The 24,806-nt window shown below is 42.8% G+C and overlaps 1 protein-coding gene across 1 annotated transcript in view; it reads right to left on the reverse strand.

Moving 5' to 3' along the window:
• Positions 1-11,970, reverse strand: part of tet2 (tet methylcytosine dioxygenase 2) — a 60,748-nt gene extending 48,778 nt beyond the window's left edge. Inside the window, exon 1 of the mRNA XM_031815121.1 lies at positions 11,640-11,970. The gene's annotated coding sequence lies outside the window, so the exon portion shown is untranslated. The remainder of the gene's footprint in view (positions 1-11,639) is intronic.
• Positions 11,971-24,806: the final 12,836 nt, after the last annotated feature.

Genomic DNA, 24,806 nt, shown 5'->3' on the forward strand with positions numbered 1-24,806 from the left:
CCCTGACCCTACACGGCTTTGCATGTGTTATTGACCTGTGCACGCCAAGCTGCTATACAGATAAAGCCCTGTGTCGTGTGTGTGTGTGTGTGTGTGTGTGTGTGTGTGTGTGTGTGTGTGTGTGTGTGTGTGTGTGTGTGTGTGTGTGTGAAACCAAACAAACACGCAACTGTGTAAACCGGCAGCATGCTTCACAACCCACCCAACCTCACACAGCACACTCTCCAACCCCTCTGCCTCCCTCTACACCAACCATCCACCATTCCCTTTGTCTCTGCGCCACAGTCAATATATCTGACTAAACTTGATGAACTGTTGTGCGCCGCAAAGTTAATTTCTTTCAGAGTGCACGGTAGCCATGGCGACCACCTTATTAGTGCGCTGAAGCCATCTGCTCTAAACATTAACCGGAGAGCGGCGGAGTGGACAAAAGCTGCACTGGCAGGGAGTACATGTGCTTTACTCATTGATCCTACTCAGAGTGGATCGATAGAAAGCCACATTTGTGGTTGTTGCTGCTATGGTAGTGTTCGGCCATTTTGATTTTCTGTTTTCTCAAAACCAGACTTCTTTTAGTTTCTTTGTTCTGGCTTGCTGGAGCTTGGAGCTGCATGTCCAAAATACTGAGATATACTACATTTCAACATACTGAGATATACTACATTTCAACAGCTCTTTTCTCCCAGTGTTGCTGTGGAACTCCATATTTAGACGGTGGTTTAGTATTACCTTGCTGACTGTATGCTGCCTTGCACTGTAGCACTGTTGGTGCCGCTTTTGTGAGCAATCGCTGTTAATGATTTGAATAAAAATGGAATTGAATACCTGGGGCTGTGCTTTGGCAAAGTGGGTGGGGTTATATCCTTCCTGTTTGGCCCTGTCCGGGGGTGTCCTCGGATGGGGCCACAGTGTCTCCTGACCCCTCCTGTCTCAGCCTCCAGTATTTATGCTGCAGTAGTTTATGTGTCGGGGGGCTGGGGTCAGTTTGTTATATCTGGAGTACTTCTCCTGTCCTATTCGGTGTCCTGTGTGAATCTAAGTGTGCGTTCTCTAATTCTCTCCTTCTCTCTTTCTTTCTCTCTCTCGGAGGACCTGAGCCCTAGGACCATGCCCCAGGACTACCTGACATGATGACTCCTTGCTGTCCCCAGTCCACCTGGCCATCCTGCTGTTCCAGTTTCAACTGACCTGAGCCCTAGGACCATGCCCCAGGACTACCTGACATGATGACTCCTTGCTGTCCCCAGTCCACCTGGCCATGCTGCTGCTCCAGTTTCAACTTCCACCTGACTGTGCTGCTGCTCCAGTTTCAACTGTTCTGCCTTATTATTATTCGACCATGCTGGTCATTTATGAACATTTGAACATCTTGGCCATGTTCTGTCATAATCTCCACCCGGCACAGCCAGAAGAGGACTGGCCACCCCACATAGCCTGGTTCCTCTCTAGGTTTCTTCCTAGGTTTTGGCCTTTCTAGGGAGTTTTTCCTAGCCACCGTGCTTCTACACCTGCATTGCTTGCTGTTTGGGGTTTTAGGCTGGGTTTCTGTACAGCACTTTGAGATATCAGCTGATGTACGAAGGGCTTTATAAATACATTTGATTTGATTTGATTTATATGATTGGTCTGTTACACTTGACTGAAAGCATCTTTACCCACTGACCCAAGACTCATCTATCATGAAGCGAAAAACGTATGTCATTTTCAGGCCAACTTATGAGGGATCCCAATGTTTCTATTCTGCAAGCCCCCAGACCTGGCAGTATACTTAGCTCACCTCACTGGGACATTTATTTAGCAAATGCTTTGTTTCTGTTTGAACGATCCAAATCCAACCCAGGGTGCCTTTAAACAGGAAGGGGAGGAGCCTTTAAACAGGAAGGGGATGTGCCTTTAAACAGGAAGGGGAAGTGAACAGTAAACAGGGTGCAGGGAAACATATGAAAAGGAAATCATAACATTAGACACACATGGCAGTAGAGGAATCCAAAACCCAAAACGCCTTCTCAACAGATCTTATCATTAAATAGAATAGGGCTGATCTGTATGAACGACACATGAGAACTAGGGGCCTATCTAAAATATGTAGTAGTTGCACACAAAACAACAACAACAAATAGGCCAGTCATTTTACATCTCTTCTCTTGGTAACATTTAACATTAAGTTGCTCTTGTGTAGTAATAACAATGTGTTACACAATACTTTAGTAATATCATTTAAATTATAGGCATTATGTTAGGTTACATCCAAAGCATGAATGCAGGGCGGGCCTCTGGACCTAAGTGAACAAGAAATATTAGTGATGTTCTCCACTGTTTGAGCTCAGCTGGCAAAATATTGATATCCTTCCACCGCATTGGTTTCCAAGCAGCCTGACCTAAACGACTGTTGCTATGGTCCCTCTTTTCCCTCCACTCAACTGACATGAGGCACGTGACTCCCTCTCCTTATATGAAAGCACCAGGATCACAAATCACTCTGAGTGAGGAATGCATTCTACGAATTAAGGTTCCCAGAGAAGAACATTGAGGCACCACGAATCAAGTGGCAGATGAATTTATTTTTCCTACCGTGCCATTTCTCTTACACCCATATATAGTTTTTTTTTATGTCGCTCTCATTCATTTAAATGACTCAAAGAGCTATATGAATCATTAATCATGTTGCACTACTATCAGGCCGTTTAGTAGGTTACTGTGCATAGCTGTACATATAGACTGTTGTTCCTTTCACTGTGAATGCCTTCCCTGGCCTGTAGGCCTATAGTCAAACACATCTGGAAGACTAACCAAAGGACTGTGGTGTGGTGTAGATAAGGGTTGATTATTCAATCAGTAGAGCAGGGGAGGACACAACAATTCCCTCCACCAAGGGAATCAAAAAACAAAGATGGCCGCCACTGCTTAAACCTCCAAAACCTGCTGAACCAGACTTTTTCCGCAATGTAAATACGCACGTCTGCATGAAAAACAAACAGCCTTGACATTGAGAGGGGGAAGGGATTGAAAGGAGAAGCACCAGCTGCCGCACCGGTCACATTCCACTGAGGAAACCTCATATCTGAGGCTGGGCTAGGCTGTTCGCTATGAGCCTTCAGAAGAAGTTAGTGATGTCATTCAATGCCAAGTATGGCCTTGGGTAAGGTTTATGCTCTTGAATGACATTCAGAACCAGCTGTCTTTGTGTGCTCCATGCGGCTCCCTGTGTAGACAACAGGGGAAGGGAGAAGCCACTTTACCTGACAGCCATTTTTAGTAGGGCGTGTGAAATGCCAGGGACCTCACGATATGATATTATCACAATACTTAGGTGCCGATACGATATGTATTGCGATTCTCACGATTCTATATGCATTGCGACTTCGATACTGAGATTTGATGTTTGAAACATATTGCTCAGTATACTCTGCTGCAGAAAGACAATGAGCATGAGCAAATTAGTTTTTAATCAGTCAGGGAAATAAAAGTGCTAAAAACATTTGGTAACTTTTTAAAAAGAAGATGGAGAACAAGCTATAGGAGGAAAAATACCAGCGTTGGAGCGCAGGTACAGCCGACTACCTCTAGCTAACTCTATGTACAGTCGCATTTGATTTATTTTTTAAACCGATTCTTGGAGTCAAATATAATAATAATAATAATATTCAGTACATTTTAGATGAAGGCAAACAGTCTCAGAAGAAGCAGTTGTTTATATGTGGTCCCTGTGTGGATTCCTCAGTCATGGGGGGAGGATTGGGTTCTTCTTCAGATCATGCGACTCACTAATGAAGGCATTAGTTATGGAGATACATTTTCAGATCTTAACCTTAAAAAAAAAAATCATAGATCCGGATGCAGATTGTGCAGCTCGGTGCTTTGACAGTAAAATGCTTTCATCCTTCTCCATTGGCCTTAAAAGGAACACTTTGATTATCCAATTACACCCCTACATTCTGGGTTCAGATCTCTAGATATCTGATTCTCCCTTGTGTCCTTAAGTCAACTTTTTGAGTTAATTGATTGACCTCCTTCACACTTTGGATGGGTTTTGACCCATAACCCTTAGCTTCTCACCCTAACTCTGCTGGTTTGTGTGTGTGTGTGTGTGTGTGTGTGTGTGTGTGTGTGTGTGTGTGTGTGTGTGTGAGTGTGTACTGCTGCTCTCCACACACTCACACCCGCATGTTATAAACCACAGCTATAGTCAACCATACTGTATCAGACAGCTAGCAGTCAACCATACTGTATCAGACAGCTAGTAGTCAACCATACTGTATCAGACAGCTAGCAGTCAACCATACTGTATCAGACAGCTAGCAGTCAACCATACTGTATCAGACAGCTAGTAGTCAACCATACTGTATCAGACAGCTAGCAGTCAACCATACTGTATCAGACAGCTTGTAGTCAACCATACTGTATCAGACAGCTATCAGTCAACCATACTGTATCAGACAGCTAGTAGTCAACCATACTGTATCAGACAGCTAGTAGTCAACCATACTGTATAAGACAGCTAGCAGTCAACCATACTGTATAAGACAGCTAGCAGTCAACCATACTGCATCAGACAGCTAGTAGTCAACCATACTGTATCAGACAGCTAGCAGTCAACCATACTGTATCAGACAGCTAATAGTCAACCATACTGTATCAGACAGCTAGTAGTCAACCATACTGTATCAGACAGCTAGCAGTCAACCATACCTTATCAGACAGCTAGCAGTCAAGCATACTGTATCAGACAGCTAGCAGTCAACCATACTGTATCAGACAGCTAGTAGTCAACCATACTGCATCAGACAGCTAGTAGTCAACCATACTGTATCAGACAGCTAGCAGTCAACCATACTGTATCAGACAGCTAATAGTCAACCATACTGTATCAGACAGCTAGTAGTCAATCATACTGTATCAGACAGCTAGCAGTCAACCATACTGTATCAGACAGCTAGCAGTCAACCATACTGTATCAGACAGCTAGCAGTCAACCATACTGTATCAGACAGCTAGTAGTCAACCATACTGTATCAGACAGCTAGCAGTCAACCATACTGTATCAGACAGCTAGTAGTCAACCATACTGTATCAGACAGCTAGTAGTCAACCATACTGTATCAGACAGCTTGCAGTCAACCATACTGTATCAGACAGCTAGCAGTCAACCATACTGTATCAGACAGCTAGCAGTCAACCATACTGTATCAGACAGCTAGCAGTCAACCATACTGTATCAGACAGCTATAGTCAACCATACTGTATCAGACAGCTAGCAGTCAACCATACTGTATCAGACAGCTAGTAGTCAACCATACTGTATCAGACAGCTAGCAGTCAACCATACTGTATCAGACAGCTAGCAGTCAACCATACTGTATCAGACAGCTAGTAGTCAACCATACTGTATCAGACAGCTAGCAGTCAACCATACTGTATCAGACAGCTAGCAGTCAACCATACTGTATCAGACAGCTAGCAGTCAACCATACTGTATCAGACAGCTAGTAGTCAACCATACTGTATCAGACAGCTAGCAGTCAACCATACTGTATCAGACAGCTAGTAGTCAACCATACTGTATCAGACAGCTAGCAGTCAACCATACGGTATCAGACAGCTAGTAGTCAACCATACTGTATCAGACAGCTAATAGTCAACCATACTGTATCAGACAGCTAGCAGTCAACCATACTGTATCAGACAGCTAGCAGTCAACCATACTGTATCAGACAGCTAGTAGTCAACCATACTGTATCAGACAGCTAATACTCAACCATACTGTATCAGACAGCTAGCAGTCAACCATACTGTATCAGACAGCTAGCAGTCAACCATACTGTATCAGACAGCTAGCAGTCAACCATGCTCTATCACCACCACAACACACCTGCCGAGTTACACTGGATCAATCTTACACACACACACACACACACACACACACACACACACACACACACACACACACACACACACACACACACACACACACACACACACATTAATTCATGAGAACTACAGTCTAAAATCTGGTCTTTGATGAAAACAAATTCCCCTGGCGCTGTTTTATATCTGTATTGGATTTAGACACTATGGTGTAGTGTTCAGTTGTTTTATCTAACCCTGAACTCTCTGAACTTTGCCAACCCGACCTAGTCAGAACTCTACCCAGCTTGGCTATATTTGGAGTTGGAAGGCAATGCTAGGGCAACTCCACTCACTCAGTCACGTGGTGGTTTTGACTTACTCTACATTCTTTACAAAGGGAAAATGAACTGGTTTGCCATTTGCACAGCAGGTAACAGTAAATATCCCCCAGATTTTAGAAAACCACATTTGCCAATGAATTGGCACCTCTTCAAATAGTCTGCCTCATCAAAAGGCAACATAGAGGAAACCAACACGAAAGATTCTCGGAAGGTGAGATATTAAAGTGAAACTAATCTAAACGCCTTCAGAAGTGTGTGTTTGATACTCCAATATTCCGCTTTTTGGGGTTTCATTTCTGCCATGACTTCAGCCACAGTAAACTTCTTTCCTTTATTCATCTGAGAAAGGCTCAACCAGTAAAAGTTACAACCAGTGAGTAATTACAAGAAAAGCACCTAGTCATTCCATGCGCTGGGCTAACTGAATACCCGTTTCTCATAACCTTTGTTTTGATCTTTGGACTGAATATTGCAACACGGTATGAAAACAGATAGCATGCTTCTAGTTCAATTACTAGCTTGGAGCCAGCCGTACTGGTGTGTAGGCTTATTTAGGCGTTCACGTGCTCTGGAGTCTTTGCTGTCAGCGTGGCGGGAGCTCAGAGAGACGCTGACGCTGTCTTTAGCGTTGCCATGTTCTGCTTTCCAGACACTACCTTGGCCAGCGTCAATCTTCGTCTCTCGCTCACTGGCTTCACCTCTCCGCCTCCCCCCCCTTACTTTCGCTTGTGGTGGTGTCGGGGGCCGATGGCAGCGTGCAAATATCTTAGGAGCAGAGAGGAGCGGCCGAGTGGCGGGAACGGGGAAGAGATGCTGCTCGCTTTCGGAGCTGTGACGTAACGAGGTCTACTCTGGAATGCCTGGGTGGTGTTTGTAAACAGTGGCGGCCATGTGCTCACACTCACGTGGAGACCGGAAAGGGAGTCCTGTCCTAGTTGTGCCCTCACCGGCAGGTCTACTCACCCCTGAGGTAAACCCCAACCGGCTGACATCGATACACACTTCAAGGGCCAAAAGAACTCTCACTCTGGTCGGCCCGTGCCACTTAGTCTCAACGAGACAGCCGTATCACTCCAAACCGTAGCCATAATTAAAACACAGACAGACGAATGGAAGGGCCAAGGCCTCTTCGGGAGAAAGAGAGAGAGAGAGTTACAACACTGTATATAGATATGAGTGTAATGTTTACTGTACATTTTTATTGTTTATTTCACTTTTGTTTATTATCTACTTCACTTGCTCTGTCAATGTTAACATATGTTTCCCATGCCAATAAAGCCCTTAAATGAGAGAGATAGAGCGAGAGAGAGAAGTGTTCTGTAGTGGGTAGAGTTGCTTAATCGCAGGAAGAAGATAATTGTGTAATTCTAGCGATGAGTAACAACCAGGGCAGGGCCAAAAAGAAAAACTGTGGTTTCTATACCAACAGTCAAATGCCAAACGAGGAGAGAAATGCTAGGTGATCTTTTGGGAAATGAAACTCTTTCATAATATTGTTTAGAAACACACACCATAGAAGCTGAAAAGCTAGAAGTGACTCATTTGAACACAACCTAAATGCCTTGTGATGAGACAATCTAGAGATTATAATGTAAATCATAAAGTAGACTATCTGGACAACATGCACATTGAAAGTAAAGGCCATGCACATTGAATGACATAAAGAAATTGCATCCAATACACTCATGTAATAAGGCAGTAATAACCGATTGCAAGTTTTACCACGATTCTTCAACTATTGAGGCTGGGAGCAGCAGAGAGCTAAATCAATATCTCCAGAGGTCAATATGAGACACAGTATGTCGCCATTTTGTCTGAGGAGGAGGAACGTGATCAACAGAGCCAGGTTGGTAGCTACACAGAGGCAATGCATGTCTCTTAACCTGTTCCACTGTGTCATCTCTGTAGCAGGGTTACCGTGGCCTTTGGGGTCGAAATGTGATGCGTGGCCTGCGGTTGGAGGTCAGAGGTAAAAACCCTGCCCATTGTGAAAGGACAGCATTGTTGCAGAAACCATGGAGACTGAAACCACTGGACATTCTTACCCCCAAAGCTTGATATTGTCTTTTCTCCCTTAGATAACACAAAGAGGAAGAAGCAAGAGGAGTAGTCCAACCATACCCAGCTTTATCAGTGGGTGTGGATTGATGAGAACAGACATGTCCATTCTTGTGATTGATCTTTCTGACTGGACTGCCCCCCCCCCTCCTCTAGCCACCATGTGTTGACATTCTCCCTACTAGGATCTGTGGCTCAGATATGGTGCCTTTTTCCAATACTGATATAACAACACATGTGGTGCTAATGAAAACAACACAAAGGGAAAATGGAGGTTGTGTGTTCAAGACAATATCTTGGCTTGCCAAGTGACTCCTGTCTTGTGTAAAGGCCTCCTTCTGTGCTAAAATTACACAATCTAGTCCTTGCTTTGGGCACAATATTTTACCCATAAATGAAGTATCAACTCTGACTTTTTTGTCTCGCTTTATATCTGTACTTATGATAGAACACTATTATCTCTTGATAGAAGTTGAGAAACAAACTGTTGTATAGCAATCTTGCTGTCTGATACCATCTAATGTATCCAATTAAAAAGAAATGTCTTCCTCGACTAACATCCTGCAGTATCAATGATGTAAGCAGTGCAATGTGCATTGCATTCAGTCTACTTACTGAGAAATGCAGTCAACAACTCAAGGAAGACACACTTAACTCAAAGACAAAGTCCATGCATCCTCCAATATTGGCTTGCAGCTGTTTGATCCACTACAAAATAAAGCTAGTCTTCTCCTTTAGCTTAGGATAAGCATACAGCTCCAATATGAATCAAGTAGAATTATTTTCACTCAAGGCCTATTTCTCTACATTATCTTATCTGGGGCAAATGAGCCTCAAATGACACGATTAATTTCAAAACATAAAAAAACAGTATGCTACCTAATCCAGCCAAAACAAACTTCACGAGGACTACGGAGGACTACGGTGCACTCCCCTAGTTACGTTACGAGATAGGTTGCCGCTGCGCAGTCACTGACCATGCTTACCCAATCAAAACAGAGCCGGAGCCACGCTGCCATTGTTGCATCCAAAGCTTTTGATTCCTTCTTCAAAATATATATCAACTGTAAATATTTAAATATTGCTCTCTGTTCTCTGATATCACGGAGGAACATTTTAGTTTGTCGATAGTTCTGTGGTAAAGATATATATATGTTTTAAATCCTCTGTTTACTTTATATGGTGGAGTTGACTAAAATGCAGATGAAGATAATCAACAGTTCAAATAGCTAGATTAGCTTTGACGGTTGTCCTCGAGGCCTGTTTGACAAGCAACTGACATTTTTGCTGAACACAACTGCAGTTCCCTCCAATATGTTTCACCCCGTTAGGCTAGCTTTAGCCTAGTACATTTACCCTGGCATTCCAAGCTTATCACAGGTGATATTAGTTTGTAGCACTTGGCTGAGATTCCGTCATTGTTCTAGCATTAGTAAATGTTAGCCTCTGCACCGTGCACCTCCCCTTGGCTGTGGTGTTTATTTACAACAGCTCATTAGTAGCCACTTGTTGTGCTGTGCTCCCCCTGGGCAGGCATGCCTTACTTTGCATTTCACACAAACTACTACTGCTAGCTGCTATTGTGGGATGACCCCCGATTGAAAGTGCTTGCAGGGCCAGCGCAATACACAAGCCAGAATACACAAATAAGGGCAAAAGATAGCAGGCCTTTATCTGTGTAATATTCTAGTAGCTCATTATGATGCTAATCCTAAATGTGGCCTGTTAGCAAATTCAGCAAAGATAACAGAAAAACAACACGCTCCATTAGCAACTCATTTGTTCAAGGGAAGAGAGGTGTTGGACTAATAAAACCAGTCATCTTGGTTAGTGTAGCTTGGATGTGTGTAGGAATCCCTGTTATTCGTTAGTACTGTATCTGACAGCTAGCATAGCATAGCTATGTATTGATTGTCTAGCTAGCTAATGCTGATGTGCCTTGGTTTGTTTTATTTTCAATTCAAGTAAATGTATGTCAAATAAATACATTACAAAATATGGCAAATTGTGACAAAAACAAATGTCAACAATATCGAATCATATCTGTTCATCAGTAAAATATAAATGCAAATTGAGATCGAGTAAATGCTAGAAACACCTCCATTACTGCCTTTGTTTTGACAATAATCTGTTTATTAAAGGTGCTGTCTGCTGCCTTCTTGCATGGCAGCGCATGTGGTTTGCCCAGACACATTATCTCAGACTCTCACAAAAGGCAACATATATCATTTTATGTGTTAAATGATTAATATGTAAACAGTAGGAAAACTGTTTGCATAATGCAAAGCTAACATGTCCTAAAATGTTATATTATAGTTGTTGTTCAATTGCTGGATTCTTAACATTTTCATGGTGACTTCATGGTGTAACAGAACTGAGTCAACTTCTGGGAGACATATTTGTTGGGGTCTAGTTGGGGCAAAAATCTATTTCAACCTTCGGAAAAGACCTGCTTCCAGGATTCCAATTCTTGTGTCGTTCAGCTAATGGTGTGATCGGATTGAGTTTCAATATCCTTTCAAGCTTCTGACCTCATCATCCCTCTGCTATCCACCACAATTCTCTTCTCTCTCTCTTCCACTCCTTGGACTGTGCTGGCCTGCCTTTGTGTCTGCTTGTCATTCACCGGTGAATGCAATGAAAGCTGATTCACAGGATGCACAAAGCCAGAAGCTAGCTACACTCTCCCCCGCTCCCAGCTCTCTTTCCCAGGCACTACAGTCTTAGTGATGGACTGGAGGCATAGTGCTGTTCTAAATTAGACCCAATCCATCTTTTTTAGCTTGAACATAGCAGAAAATAATCAACACAAGAACACAACCGTGAGACCACAAAGAAAAAACGGACAGAAACTGACTGCATGAATGATTTCTGGTTAAAGAGTCCTTCTCTATGATAGATTTGCAGAAGAAAAATGATTATATTTTCCCTGGAAAACAAAGCACTCAAATAAAACATCAAAATAAGGACAATTACCATTTTAGAGATGGGATATATTTTTCAACTGGGAGCTAGCTGCGTCTCTGTTGCACTGAACATCAGAGGGATTTGCCTTGTTCATAATGCCTCAAGAAAAGTACTGAACAAGGTCTCCATTTTCTACACTAGACACATTCCTAAGGCTACTTGAGCGTCCACTGACCAACATCAGAGGCAAAAAAACTGAGATCTCTCTATTTCAACTAGCAAAAAAGAAAAAAAGAAAATTGTCAGCCATGTTGGAAGGAGAAGCTTTAGCTAATATCCCCCACCTTATTAATTTAGCTAGCTCATGCTTTTGCTGAGGGAACATTAGCATGCCTTGTACTAAGCCACAGAGCCACCGAAAAGACCGACAAAAGGTCAAAAGGAGAAGGACAACGAGTGCCAAAAACAAACGGAGCTGAGTCTTACCTCTTTTTACGTCCCTCCACTGTGTAGAAATTCCAACAAACCGTCTGGATCTCCTCTTTAACAAATCCTAAAGGGCCGCCATCTTGCTTCCTTCTGTTCTTCTATGAAACGGACTATCCTCCAACATCAATATTCATGGGGCCAGTCTCTGACGTCGACGTCGACTCTTATCATCAGGAGGAGAAGCCCGGTCGGTCGGTGGTGTGTCCCTGTTGGCCACTCTGAGTGCCACACATATGTAACTGGCAGAGAAGCAGCCAGCCAGTACGCCGTGTAGACAAGTTGTGTGTGTGTGTGTGTGTGTGTGTGTGTGTGTGTGTGTGTGTGTGTGTGTGTGTGTGTGTGTGTGTGTGTGTGTGTGTGTGTGTGTGTGTGTGTGTGTGTGTGTGTGTGTGTGTGTGTGTGTATGTGTGTGTGTGTGTATGTTCAGTGTGTATGTGTGTGTGTGTCAGTGGTAGAGTCTTGCCTTGCCTTGCCTTGCTGGCAAAGCTCAAGTAATGAGAAAACCTCTCTCCTGGTGAGTCCCTCCACCACACAAAGGGCCTGGTCTTTCTTTCCCCCTTTTTTTCCCTTCTTCTCCTTCAGTCGCACACAATAGTGCACACTATGACTACGGCTGGCACCAAGCACCGGACTGGATCTGCACAGTGACAGGACATGGGTTCCGCTTCGCCGTCCAATCCCTTTCAACTGACTCTACAAGCTTTCTGAGCTTATCTGTCTGTCTGAGAAACAGAGGATTGGAGAGTAGGAGGGTGGTGCACTCCCCCCTTCCTTTAGTCAGACAGGAAGAGTGTGTGTGTTTGCGTGTGTGTGTGTGTGTGTGTGTGTGTGTGTGTGTGTGTGTGTGTGTGTGTGTGTGTGTGTGTGTGTCTCAAGGAAACTCATGCCAAGCTCTAGGGGGATTTTTCTCCCACCCCTCTCTGTCTTGACTTCCTGGTTCTTCTTTCGGTTTCATCAGTTTTTCTCAAGCTGTCATAGGTTGCAGGAGTTCCCCTATTGCCTCGTGGCTTCTTTACGACTCCTTGGAGACTTGCTTCTTCCACTGTCTCTCAAGACAGTTAGCTTCGTCTTCAGAGTACGCGAGTCGAGCCCTGCCCTCATTTCCAATGCTTCTTCTGGGTTTTGTTTTGGCATGCCTTGGCTGTAATGCAGGCTCATTTTTGGAGCAGGCGTAAGACAACACTAACCTTTGAAAGGATTCATACAGACAGCAGCATCTTTTTCTTTATGTGTCTGCCAAGAGCCCCACCTCCTGTTGACATTGGCCACGTGGGCTAGTAGCGAGGGAGAGGGAGAGGGCGGGAGAGGGAGAGGGCGGGAGAGGGAGAGGGCGGGAGAGGGAGACGGAGGGAGAGGGAGACAGCGGGAGAGGGAGAGGGAGGGAGAGGGAGATGGAGGGAGAGAGAGACAGCGGGAGAGGGAGAGGGAGACAGCGAGAGAGGGAGAGGGAGGGAGAGGGAGACGGCGGGAGAGGGAGACGGCGGGAGAGGGAGACGGCGGGAGAGGGAGACAGCGGGAGAGGGAGACGGGGGGAGAGGGAGACGGAGGGAGAGGGAGACAGCAGGAGAGGGAGACAGCGGGAGAGGGAGACGGAGGGAGAGGGAGACAGCGGGAGAGGGAGACGGCGGGAGAGGGAGAGGGAGGGAGACAGTGGGAGAGGGAGAGAGTGGGAGAGGGAGAGGGAGGGAGAGGGAGACAGAGGGAGAGGGAGACAGAGGGAGAGGGAGAGGGAGAGGGAGGGAGAGGGAGACAGTGGGAGAGGGAGAGAGTGGGAGAGGGAGAGGGAGGGAGAGGGAGACAGAGGGAGAGGGAGACAGCGGGAGAGGGAGACGGCGGGAGAGGGAGACGGCGGGAGAGGGAGACGGCGGGAGAGGGAGACGGAGGGAGAGGGAGACAGCAGGAGAGGGAGATGGAGGGAGAGGGAGACAGTGGGAGAGGGAGAGAGTGGGAGAGGGAGAGGGAGGGAGAGGGAGACAGAGGGAGAGGGAGACAGCGGGAGAGGGAGACGGCGGGAGAGGGAGACGGCGGGAGAGGGAGACGGAGGGAGAGGGAGACAGCAGGAGAGGGAGACGGAGGGAGAGGGAGACAGCGGGAGAGGGAGAGGGAGACGGAGGGAGAGGGAGACGGCGGGAGAGGGAGAGGGATGGAGAGACAGAAAGAGAAAGAGAGAGGGGAGACAGTGGGAGAGGGAGACGGCGGGAGAGAGGGACGGACGGAGAGAGCGAGAGGGACGGAGAGACAGAGAGAGAGAGAGAGAGAGAGGGTGTGTGAGAGCGGCAATGTTTAAAAATACTAAATTCAGCTCTGTGAGGTATTTGAGAAAGGAGGACGGACCTAGCATGGCTGTCAGGACATTTAATTAGCTGCTACTGTTTAACACACCACCCAGCCAGGGGCTTTGTTTTGAGTTTCCCTGACAGTTATGTAGTAGTTGCCACTGTTTCCATGAGCTACTACGCCTAGCCTCTGTCAGCATAATATCTGTGTTGGACTGTTGACTGTTGACCATCAAGATATAACCCAGAATTTGGAAGTCGGCAAACTTGTATCTTGCATTAATGTAAATTCGCAGTTATAGGATTTCTTTTAGAACTATTCACTAGGTTTTGTGCTGAAATACTGTTGGTGAAGTGCTTGCAAATGGGCTTCGTATCTATCTTTTATTTGCTTCATTGTTTTGCAAGAAGAAGAGGCAATGGCACTACATAAGACCTAGACCAGCCTACTTAGTCCATGACTAAGTGTATGTCTATGTATGCTGATGATTAAACATTGTACACGTCTGTTACCACTGTAAGTGAAATCAATGCAACACTTCAAAAGAGCTGCAGTCAGTTTTAAAATGGGTGGCAAGAAATAAGCTGGTCCTAAATATTTCAAAAACTAAAAGCATTGTATTGGGGACAAATCATTCACTAAACCCTAAACCACAACTAAATAATGTCTTAATTGAGCAAGTTGAGGAGGCTAAACTCCTGGATTGTAAACTGTCATGGACAAAACATATTGATGCAACGGTAGCTAAGATGGGGAGAGGTCTGTTCGTAATAAAGCGCCACTCTGCTTTCTTGACATCTCTATCAACAAGACAAGCCATACAGGCCCTAGTTTTGTCTCACCTGGACTACTGTCCATTAATGTGGACAAGTGCCACAAAGAGGAACATAGGCACATTGCAATTGGCTCAGAACAGAGCAGCATGGCCCTTAGATGTCCTTGGAGAGCCAGCATTAATAATATGCATGTCAATCAGTGAAGGCTCCTCAAAGGAGGAAGGGGAGGACCACCCTCAGTGAATTTCATTTTTTTTTTAAATAGTGAGTTATAATTTTTAGATAAAACTATACTAAAACTATACTATACTAAATACAATCACGTCTCCAAATAATTGATTAAAACACACTGTTTTGCAATGAAGGTATACAGTAGCCTCAACAGCACTCTGCAGGGTAGCACCATTGTGTAGCCGGAGGACAGTTAGTTTCTGGGTACATTGACATCAATACAAAACATAGGACGCTCCTGGTTCTCAACCCCCTTCCATAGACTTACAAAGTAATTATGACAACTTCCAGAGGACGTCATCTAACCTATCAATGCTCTTGTAGCATGCACTGACATGTTGTCCACCCAATCAAAGGATCAGAGAATGAATATAGTACTGAAAGCATAAGCTACAGCTAGCTAGTACTGCGGTGGTGAATAGTTAGAGAAACACAATAGTTGGAATAGTTTGGAACAAATTCATTTCTTTAAAAAATTAAGGAGAAGAGAGAGAGAGCGATACAGAGCTATATTTAGTTGTATTTTTTTCACCTACTGTACACTTAATTAGTTAGTGAATGCAGCTAGCTAGTTTAGCCGACTCAAACATCCCGATTAAACAGAGAGGGATGCTATGTTAGCTAGCTGGCTATGCCTATCCAACGCTGGAACTCAAGGTAAGCTTTTGGTTTTATTCATTAATTGCCACTGTGGCCCGTCGGTATAACTGCTTGCTGCTGACTGTACACTGTGCTGCATGATTGTAGTGGGTTTACTAATGCGTTAGTTCTAGTAGCCATGTTGACTATGATGTTAATATGGTGACACCGATGTAGGCTGTGTGTGTAGGCTGAGTGCAGCAGTTAGTGGTTATGATATGAAGGTCTTGCTTGTAAAGTTTTTTTTGTTGCCAGGTCACAGAGCTGATGTGTTCTGCACTGAAGTCCATAAGTGAGGGGAAAAGGTGAGAGGAGGAGAGTGCGTAGATGCGAGAAAGAATTATACAACGATCAAAGGGATCATGCTGTTTGTATGTGGCTGCTATGAAAGTAAACTGTGTTTGCGTGTGATCAGGGGTTTATTCATTCAGACGATTCTGTTGAAAAAGTTATTTAAACAGAATGAAATAGAACCGTTCAATGTTTGGCATGCAACAGTTACACTAATGATTACACCCTAAAACAGCAAGATTCAGGCAAGAGTGTGCAAGGCGGTATTGAATGTGTCAATGTCTGTCACCTTGATTACTCACATTTCTCTTGACCTGTGCACCTACGTTGTAAACTTTCATTCATATGCTAGGTTGTAGCAACCTCATGATGGGTATAGGGAAAATGTACGTATGATGTAGTAGCCTAAACCTATCGATGTTACATTGATCTGGGTGAATGGAATATGAATGACAGTCATCCAATATGCTGTAATAAAAATAAAGCCATTCTCATTCAAAAAACATCCTCCCTCATCTTAAATGGCACCAACCGCCACTGAAGTCAATCTCTCCTGGCTCAGACTGGAGGAGAGATCGACTGCATCACTGCTTGTCTTTGTGAGAGGTTTGTGAGATTGATTGACATATTTAAATAGACAGCTCTGTTTTTTTTTACGACTAGCACACTGCTCAGACACCCATACATACCCCACAAGACATGCCACCAGGGGTCTCTTCACAGTCCACAAATCCAGAACAGACTCTAGGTACCGCACAGTACAAGACAGAGCCGTGACTACATGGAACTCTTCCACATCAAGTAACTCAGTCAAACAATAAAATCAGACTTTATTAAACAGATAAACCTACACCTTATGGAACAGCGCGGACTGTGAAGAGACACACACATCATTCGCAAACACATGCTAACATGCTAACATGCTAACATGCACTCTACACACACATACATTTGAATATTGTTATTTTGCTTTATTATTGATTATTTGTATTGTAGATATGTTATGGTAGAGTAGCGTGTAATAATGTCTTGTGTTATGTATTGTAGATATGTTATGGTAGAGTAGCGTGTAATAATGTCTTGTGTTATGTATTGTAGATATGTTATGGTAGAGTAGCGTGTAATAATGTCTTGTGTTATGTATTGTAGATATGTTATGGTAGAGTAGCGTGTAATAATGTCTTGTGTTATGTATTGTAGATATGTTATGGTAGAGTAGCGTGTAATAATGTCTTGTGTTATGTATTGTAGATATGTTATGGTAGAGTAGCGTGTAATAATGTCTTGTGTTATGTATTGTAGATATGTTATGGTAGAGTAGCGTGTAATAATGTCTTGTGTTATGTATTGTAGATATGTTATGGTAGAGTAGCGTGTAATAATGTCTTGTGTTATGTATTGTAGATATGTTATGGTAGAGTAGCGTGTAATAATGTCTTGTGTTATGTATTGTAGATATGTTATGGTAGAGTAGCGTGTAATAATGTCTTGTGTTATGTATTGTAGATATGTTATGGTAGAGTAGCGTGTAATAATGTCTTGTGTTATGTATTGTAGATATGTTATGGTAGAGTAGCGTGTAATAATGTCTTGTGTTATGTATTGTAGATATGTTATGGTAGAGTAGCGTGTAATAATGTCTTGTGTTATGTAGATATGTTATGGTAGAGTAGCGTGTAATAATGTCTTGTGTTATGTATTGTAGATATGTTATGGTAGAGTAGCGTGTAATAATGTCTTGTGTTATGTATTGTAGATATGTTATGGTAGAGTAGCGTGTAATAATGTCTTGTGTTATGTATTGTAGATATGTTATGGTAGAGTAGCGTGTAATAATGTCTTGTGTTATGTATTATAGATATGTTATGGTAGAGTAGCGTGTAATAATGTCTTGTGTTATGTATTGTAGATATGTAATGGTAGAGTAGCGTGTAATAATGTCTTGTGTTATGTATTGTAGATATGTTATGGTAGAGTAGCGTGTAATAATGTCTTGTGTTATGTATTGTAGATATGTTATGGTAGAGTAGCGTGTAATAATGTCTTGTGGTATGTATTGTAGATATGTTATGGTAGAGTAGCGTGTAATAATGTCTTGTGTTATGTATTGTAGATATGTTATGGTAGAGTAGCGTGTAATAATGTCTTGTGTTATGTATTGTAGATATGTTATGGTAGAGTAGCGTGTAATAATGTCTTGTGTTATGTATTGTAGATATGTTATGGTAGAGTAGCGTGTAATAATGTCTTGTGTTATGTATTGTAGATATGTTATGGTAGAGTAGCGTGTAATAATGTCTTGTGTTATGTATTGTAGATATGTTATGGTAGAGTAGTATGTAATAATGTCTTGTGTTATGTATTGTAGATATGTTATGGTAGAGTAGCGTGTAATAATGTCTTGTGTTATGTATTGTAGATATGTTATGGTAGAGTAGTATGTAATAATGTCTTGTGTTATGTATTGTTTTATTGTATGTAATTGTTATTGGACTGCAGGAAGAGTAGCTGGTGCAGCTAATGGGGACCCTTAATAAATACAAATACAAAATGCAAAGTACAATAGAAAACTGAATCGGAACCAAATTTGGCGCCTTGATTACATTTCTCCGGAATAGTACACCATGGAAAAAATTGTAGAAATCCACACAGTTGAATTCCCATATGAGTGCCTTGAAGTCATTCCAAATACCTTCCAGGGGCCACTCTTTAGCCAACCACATGTTAGAGAGGCATCGGTCCCTCCTTCTACAGCTCTCTCTCTGTTAAATTCTACCCTTTTTAGTCCCTGTGCTGATTTTAACAGATGGTTATTGTCTGAAAATAATCTGCCTTTGGCTCCAATCCAGGTTTATTAAAGAGAGAGACTCCACCCCTTCTTCCATCGGCCCTGACGGCTTGCCTGCCTGTCTGCCTTGCAGTCTCTAGTTGGCATTTGTTGACTCAATAGTTTCAGGGCTTGGAGCAGGAAAGGAGATTTGTTTTTACACAGTGTGGGGGAGGGGCATGGGGCAGGGGCAAGGGTCGGGGGGGGGGGGGGGGGGTCAGCATAGCGGCGGCTCAGATATGTTAGGGCTAGAAGTGAGACTGGGACTGGGGCTTTGCTTGCAGCCTGAGCTGCCTTGCTGAAGGAGGATTCCACATACCTCAACTGGTTCAGTGTGGAGGTGGTGCTGGAATGTGTATCTAGACAACCTACTTGTCCTCTAGTGTTGTCATGATAGGTACCAGTTGCTTCACATGATTTCAATTAAGAGGAGGCCTGTCCACTCTGCACCTTTCTGCTTCTTTCCCCCAGAGAGAGCAACTGTTGATCAAATATTGATGACATTGTAATAAAATAAATTGTAAGTAGTTATTCCTTTTAATCTTACCAGGAATCCAGCATTGACGTGTGCTTTAATTTGGTAGTAAGTGAATATTGAATAGAGGGTGTATATTGAGGAGTGTGATGGATTCTGCAGTGGGAGGGAGAGAAGGAGAGGGAACGTTTTGTGCCTGTCTTTGTAGCTTGTCTTTCTTTTCAGAGACTGAGGTCATCTTACTGAGACAATCCTATTATCTTGTGTCAAGCATTAAATGTCTTTGATATTGGTCACAGATTTCCATATTTATGTAGGCTGTTGTATTTTTTTAAAATGATTTTGGGTTATAAACTTGATGCTTTTCCAAACCTGCCTAACAGATGGGTGGGTTGACAACGTAACAAAAATGATGCTTGCGTGCATCGTAGAGGCAAAAGGCTGTGTTATCATTCTGAACGGTCAGATAGCTAGCAACAATGACAAGAAGCTACCATGTGGGGAATTGTGGTGGCTTGTTTCAGCTCGTTGTATCTTCTTCTTGATACCATGTCTTGTTTTGTGGTGTTTTGACTTACATTACATATACAGTGCAATTGGAAAGTATTCTGATATTTTTTCCACATTTTGCTACTATACAGCCTTATTCTAAAATGGATTCAATGGTTTCCCCCCCTTTTTTCCCTGTCAAAGCAAAAACAGGTTTTCAAACGTATAAAAAAAACAAAAACCAGAAATACCTTATTTCCATCAGTATTCAGACCCTTATTTCCATAGGTATTCAGACCCTTATTTCCATAGGTATTCAGACCCTTATTTCCATAGGTATTCAGACCCTTATTTCCGTAAGTATTCAGACCCTTATTTCCATTAGTATTCAGACCCTTATTTCCATAGGTATTCAGACCCTTATTTCCATAGGTATTCAGACCCTTATTTCCGTAAGTATTCAGACCCTTATTTCCATCAGTATTCAGACCCTTATTTCCGTCAGTATTCAGACCCTTATTTCCATTAGTATTCAGACCCTTATTTCCATTAGTATTCAGACCCTTATTTCCATTAGTATTCAGACCCTTATTTCCATTAGTATTCAGACCCTTATTTCCGTCAGTATTCAGACCCTTATTTCCGTCAGTATTCAGACCCTTATTTCCATTAGTATTCAGACCCTTATTTCCATTAGTATTCAGACCCTTATTTCCATTAGTATTCAGACCCTTATTTCCGTCAGTATTCAGACCCTTATTTCCATTAGTATTCAGACCCTTATTTCCATTAGTATTCAGACCCTTATTTCCGTCAGTATTCAGACCCTTATTTACGTCAGTATTCAGACCCTTATTTCCATTAGTATTCAGACCCTTATTTCCATTAGTATTCAGACCCTTATTTCCGTCAGTATTCAGACCCTTATTTCCGTCAGTATTCAGACCCTTATTTCCATTAGTATTCAGACCCTTATTTCCATTAGTATTCAGACCCTTATTTCCGTAAGTATTCAGACCCTTATTTCCGTCAGTATTCAGACCCTTATTTCCATTAGTATTCAGACCCTTATTACCATTAGTATTCAGACCCTTATTTCCATTAGTATTCAGACCCTTATTTCCATTAGTATTCAGACCCTTATTTCCATTAGTATTCAGACCCTTATTTCCATTAGTATTCAGACCCTTATTTCCATTAGTATTCAGACCCTTATTTCCGTAAGTATTCAGACCCTTATTTCCATCAGTATTCAGACCCTTATTTCCATTAGTATTCAGACCCTTATTTCCATTAGTATTCAGACCCTTATTTCCATTAGTATTCAGACCCTTATTTCCATTAGTATTCAGACCCTTATTTCCATTAGTATTCAGACCCTTATTTCCATTAGTATTCAGACCCTTATTTCCATTAGTATTCAGACCCTTATTTCCGTAAGTATTCAGACCCTTATTTCCGTCAGTATTCAGACCCTTATTTCCATTAGTATTCAGACCCTTATTTCCGTAAGTATTCAGACCCTTATTTCCGTCAGTATTCAGACCCTTATTTCCATTAGTATTCAGACCCTTATTTCCGTCAGTATTCAGACCCTTATTTCCATTAGTATTCAGACCCTTATTTCCATCAGTATTCAGACCCTTATTTCCATTAGTATTCAGACCCTTATTTCCGTCAGTATTCAGACCCTTATTTCCGTCAGTATTCAGACCCTTATTACCATTAGTATTCAGACCCTTATTTCCATTAGTATTCAGACCCTTATTTCCATTAGTATTCAGACCCTTATTTCCATTAGTATTCAGACCCTTATTTCCATTAGTATTCAGACCCTTATTTCCGTAAGTATTCAGACCCTTATTTCCATCAGTATTCAGACCCTTATTTCCATTAGTATTCAGACCCTTATTTCCATTAGTATTCAGACCCTTATTTCCATTAGTATTCAGACCCTTATTTCCATTAGTATTCAGACCCTTATTTCCATTAGTATTCAGACCCTTATTTCCATTAGTATTCAGACCCTTATTTCCATTAGTATTCAGACCCTTATTTCCGTAAGTATTCAGACCCTTATTTCCGTCAGTATTCAGACCCTTATTTCCATTAGTATTCAGACCCTTATTTCCGTAAGTATTCAGACCCTTATTTCCGTCAGTATTCAGACCCTTATTTCCATTAGTATTCAGACCCTTATTTCCGTCAGTATTCAGACCCTTATTTCCATTAGTATTCAGACCCTTATTTCCATCAGTATTCAGACCCTTATTTCCATTAGTATTCAGACCCTTATTTCCGTCAGTATTCAGACCCTTATTTCCGTCAGTATTCAGACCCTTATTTCCATTAGTATTCAGACCCTTATTTCCATTAGTATTCAGACCCTTATTTCCGTAAGTATTCAGACCCTTATTTCCGTCAGTATTCAGACCCTTATTTCCGTCAGTATTCAGACCCTTATTTCCGTCAGTATTCAGACCCTTATTTCCGTAAGTATTCAGACCCTTATTTCCGTCAGTATTCAGACCCTTATTTCCGTCAGTATTCAGACCCTTATTTCCATTAGTATTCAGACCCTTATTTCCGTAAGTATTCAGACCCTTATTTCCGTAAGTATTCAGACCCTTATTTACATAAGTATTCAGACCCTTATTTCCATTAGTATTCAGACCCTTATTTCCATTAGTATTCAGACCCTTATTTCCGTAAGTATTCAGACCCTTATTTCCGTAAGTATTCAGACCCTTATTTACATAAGTATTCAGACCCTTATTTCCATTAGTATTCAGACCCTTATTTCCGTCAGTATTCAGACCCTTATTTCCGTCAGTATTCAGACCCTTATTTCCATTAGTATTCAGACCCTTATTTCCGTCAGTATTCAGACCCTTATTTCCGTAAGTATTCAGACCCTTATTTCCGTAAGTATTCAGACCCTTATTTCCGTAAGTATTCAGACCCTTTGCTGTGAGACTCAAAATTGAGCTCAGGTGCATCCTATTTCCGTTGGTCATCCTTGAGATGTTTCGACAACTTGATTGGCGGAAACCTGGCACCATCCCTACGGTTACAGATGGTGGTGGCAGGATCAAGGGAAATATGAACGGAGCAAAGTACAGAGAGATCCTTGATGAAAACCTGCTCCAGAGTGCTCAGGACCTCAGACTGAGGTGAAGGTTCACCTTTCAACAGGACAATGACCTTAAGCACACAGCCAAGCCAACACAGGAGTGGCTTTGGGACAAGTCTCGAAATGTCCTTTAGTGGCCCAGCCAGAGCCCGGACTTGAATCAGATCAAGTGACCTGAAAATAGCTGTGCAGCAACACTCCCCATCCAACCTGACAGAGCTTGAGAGGATCTGCAGAGAAGAATGGGGGAAACTCCCCAAATACAGGTGTACCAAGCTTGTAGCGTCATACCCAAGACGACTTGAGGCTGTATTCGCTGCTTCAACAAAGTACTGAGTAAAGGGTCTGAATACTTATGTAAATGTGATGTTACCATTTTTTTCCTTCTAAAAACTCATTTCTGCTTTGTCATTATGGGGTATTGTGTGTAGATTGGAAAAAGTCAAGGGGTCTGAAACTTTCCGAATGCAATGTGTATATATAGTGTATATGGACACCCCTTCAAATGAGTGAATTTGGCTATTTCAGCCACACCCGTTGCTGACAGGTGTATAAAATCGAGCACACAGTCCTGCGATCCCCATAGACAGACATTGGCAGTAGAATGTCCTTACTGAAGAGCTCAGTCACTTTCAACGTGGCACTGTCATATGATGCCACCTTTCCAACATGTCCGTTCGTCAAATTTCTGCCCTTTTGGAGCTGCCCCGGTCAACTGTAAGGGAAGTGGAAACGTCCAGGAGCAATGGCTCAGCCACAAACTGGTAGGCCACACAAGCTCACAGAACGGGGCCACCGAGTGCTGAAGCACTTAACGAGTAAAAAATCACCTGTCCTCGGTTGCAACACTCACTACTGAATTCCAAACCGCCTCTGGAAGCAAAGTCAGCACAATAACTGTTCGTCAGGGAACTTCATGAAATGGTTTTTGCCGCCATTGGACTCTGGAGCAGTGGAAACGCATTAATAATATGCCCCTGTGAACAAAGCGAGATCCATACAGAAATGGTTTGTCGAGGTCGGTGTGGAAGAACTTAACTGACATGCACAGAGCCCTGACCTCAACCCCATCGAACACCTTTGGGATGAATTGGAACGCCGACTGCGAACCAGGCCTAATCGCCCAACATCAGTTACCGACCTCTCCAATGCTCTTATGGTTGAATGGAAGCAAATCCCAGCAGCAATGTTCCAACATCTAGTGGGAAGCCTTCCCAGAAGAGTGGAGGCTGATATAGCAGCAGAGGACGGACCAACTCCATATTAATGCCCATGATTTTGGAATGAGGTGTTCGACGAGCAGGCGTCCACATACTTTTTGTCATGTAGTGTATGTCCTACGCAAATATGGCAAATATTCACTAGCTAGCGAACCAACAACTGTAACTGAAGGTATCAACTCTCCATTTGGGCTGATCTGTGATCTGCTAGCACCTCCCCCGGTCAGAGGGGAATGTGGCAATCTCGCAGAGTTTATAAAGTGAAAAATCGGAGTTGCAGCATTATTCTGTCACCGTGGAATTTCCCCACATACACAAACAACAGACAGGGAATAAACGTGGGAAGGATTTGGTTCTGTAATACAGGAGATAAACAGTCATGAATAGGCTGTACACAATTAGCATTACATGAGCAAGCATCCAATGCAGTAGCAATGCAAGAGCAATGATACCATTTGTAAGGACTGTAGAAATATAAATGGCTGCATTAAGACTGTATAGATCAAGGCTAGATAAGATAACAATTATCAGTAACTGCTACCAGCAGTAAATTGTAAACGGACACAAGTTACAAAAACAATATTAACTCACTTTTGTACGCACTCCATCTCAGAAGTCCACTCAGAGGAGGAGTGAGGAGACAGAGGCCTGCACAGTCAGAGGGGCTGCCCTGCCCCCTAACAACGTGACTAGCAACCAATCAGGGGCAGGTCACACGGGTCAGAGAAAGTTTGAGTGACCAGTTCATGGTACTTCGTTCAACCCCTCAAATTCTGGACCTCAAAACCAGTTTCACTGCATTATCA

This window comes from Oncorhynchus kisutch, unplaced genomic scaffold (genome assembly GCF_002021735.2).
Source record: "Oncorhynchus kisutch isolate 150728-3 unplaced genomic scaffold, Okis_V2 Okis07a-Okis12b_hom, whole genome shotgun sequence".
Classification (NCBI taxonomy): domain Eukaryota; kingdom Metazoa; phylum Chordata; class Actinopteri; order Salmoniformes; family Salmonidae; genus Oncorhynchus; species Oncorhynchus kisutch.